Raw genomic sequence first — 3153 nt, forward strand, 5'->3', positions numbered from 1 at the left:
CTAAAACAGAGACACACAAACATGTAAAATATACAGCATAAACACACGCACACACACACAGAAGACAAAAAAAAAGAAAAAACATTACTTATGTGCTCAGTGGAGTATTACCATTTTCAAGAATCCAATCAAAAAATACATCAATATACATCCACACAAGAGAGGCTCACACTGCGGCTCGGGATAAACGTGTAAATAAAGCAGACATGTTCTAACAAAAAGACACAGATGCCTTTTGTTGTTGGCATGAATAAATCTACCAAACTGTGAAACAGCATCTGAATGTGTGTGTCGTTTTTGTCAGCATGTAAACACACTCTGAGATGGCACTGAAATATGGGCACCTTTTGCTTAAAACACCCAAAAACAATTACTCCTTCATGTCCATGAGTGTAAGACTTATCACACCTTGGCAGGAGCTGTATGAGCTTCTTTGTCCTCTTGTGTTCAATCTTCAGCCAAACCACTATCAAGCTAAGAGGATAACATCAGTTCTCAGTGCGAATGAGCACCACAGTCTAGAATATATTTAAGCCGGCCTACCTATCTTCACTGTTCTCCACTCGACTATGACCTTCACTAGATGTATGGTTGACTCTGTGGGTGATATACAGGACAGATAAGACCTGGATGTATCGACTCCCCGAATAAACGCACAGACACACCTTAGCACTTCAATAAAAGGCCGTGGAATTCTACACTTTACTTTCAATGAAAGTAACAAAAGAAAATATGTGGAATAAGATATGAGATAATGCTATAGGGCGGATTTGATACAATACTCAGTATTGAAATTAGTCTAATAATGACCAAAATCACAGGATTGGCTATAGTAAAAAGTAAATCCAACACAAACAATGAATCATACATATGACGTTAATTCTTCACTTCAACAACGGTAAACACGCTGCAAAGAAAAACAGAGTGAGAGAGTGAGGCTGCAAATGTCCACCACGCTGTTTTTAAAAGACTGATTATAGCTACAGATTAAATACATGAGCACAAAGTCTTAACCCAAAAACATGGGTCCCTACATGATAAATTTTTTTCAACATTGATTGGAAAATATATGTTAAATGCTTTTAAACTCACTCCTTTACGAATACATTTTACAATCCACACACATCTATTTTAGGCTGAAAAGCTTGCAAAGTCGAGGCCTGTACATCTTCAGAAACAAGCTGAACCTGTCATCTCATTTCCTGTCATCTCATTTCTCATTTATAATTCTACAAAGCATTTGGAGCAAGAGAGTTGTAAAAAAAAAAGGATCATCAAAATATGGAGCAGGTGAAATACCTGCCGGAAAGAAAAAATGTAAGATGTCAAAGGAGCTGAAAGGAGAAGAAATCCTTGACTCTACGATGCAGAAACCGCGCAGGAGCGAGAGAGATTCTTAGTAAGGGTAGAGGTTTCTAGACTTACCTTCAATCTAATCTCCTACATAACAGGAGTGTTGAAAGAAAAACCAAAGGGAAGAAGTATAAAAAAAAGCACAGATTCATCATGAACTTCTTCAAAGTGGCATTTGGAAAGGTTTGGTATTTAGATGCTTCAGGTGAGCGGCTGCTACAGTATTCTGCATGAATACTGAAATCATCTCCTGATTCACCGGCTTATATCCCGTATACACACACACACACACACACACACCAGTGACACAACACACGTACAGTACACTCACATGCCACTTTATTATGTACACATGTATATAGTGTATACTCAGCCAAGACATGGTCAAAAAGACCTGCTGAAGTTCAAGAATCAGAATGAGGAAGAAAGGTGATTTAAGTGATTTTGGGTCTAAAGAGAATGGCCCAAAAAAGAAAGAAAAAAAATGTAGTAAGTGGTCTCTAGGCGAGATAGGTCAGAGGAGAATGGCCAGACTGGTTCAAGATAAGAGGAAGGCACAAGTAACAAATAACTCCTCGCAACCAAGGTTAAGCAGAGGACCATCTCTAATCGCCCAACATGACAAAACCTTGAAGCAGATGGGCTACTGCTGTCCAATACAAAGCAGTCGTGCAGATTTCCACAAGGCTTTATAAGACGCCAAGACCGACTATGAAAAATACACATGTTATGATAGGAGGGGGGGGAATGGTGTTTCCCTCTCCAGACTCTACAACACTGACAGCATCAGTGTTTGATTTTTCAACTCACTTGATAAGATGGAGCTGCTCAATGCACATCGGTGAGTACTGAAGGGCTGTCCTCACATGAGATGATTGGGGGACGTTTCAAAGTCAAGGGGGTTGTTCTTCTTAGCTTACCATACATATATATGGTATATATATATATATATATATATATATATATATGTATACATATATACATATATATATATATATACACACAAGGTAAAAACTCTCACAACCACAAAACCACTTCTCCACAGCCAAATAAGGGGAAAACATCTCTACCATGGTGTTTGAAGTAACCCTAATTTTCTAAGAACTAACCCTAACCCTGCTACTGTCTGGTCAGTGTTAGACCTCCACTTCATCAGTTTTTACTTGAGCTTCCATGAATAAAAGTGCTGTCCACAAAGTGCACACACAACAGTACGCTCTACAGGTAGAACTAGAAGTGGCACTATCATGACCTTTATCGATTTTGAAGATTGGAACCAGAGCAGGAGACAAATTGGTGGTTAAGTTTTTTGAGAGAACAGATACACTGGGTGAGGTGCCAAAAAACTGTCCCCCACCAACAACTCAATTTAGTAGGGGGAGAGAAGAAGGGATGATGAGACGGAGGGAAACACAGAGGAGAGGATTGTGTAGCGTCGCAAGTGTGTCCAAAGTCAATGTTACACCGACAGGTGGTGACTTCAGAGTTTAGTTTTCCCGAGAAGGACAAAAGACGCGCATTTGAGGCGTCAATACATAAACAACGGCTCAGACACTGTTGTGAAAGGCACACGTCATTTCACTCACACCAGCCCGAGCAGCTGCACCCACAGAACGGGGGGAGAGATGAATGCATGCTAAAGGCGGGACTAAAGGGGTCATTAAAAGACGAAAGGTTGTGACAGAAATGTGTGCCCAGGGATTTTCTCCCTTTTTTGCTCACTTTGTGTGTGCGCGCCTGTGTGTACACATCCACGCATCGGTGCATGTGTTCAATTTCCATGCATGCAGGTCGGCCCAC

The sequence above is a fragment of the Solea senegalensis genome, unplaced genomic scaffold, assembly GCF_019176455.1.
Source record: "Solea senegalensis isolate Sse05_10M unplaced genomic scaffold, IFAPA_SoseM_1 scf7180000014229, whole genome shotgun sequence".
In the NCBI taxonomy this organism is placed as follows: domain Eukaryota; kingdom Metazoa; phylum Chordata; class Actinopteri; order Pleuronectiformes; family Soleidae; genus Solea; species Solea senegalensis.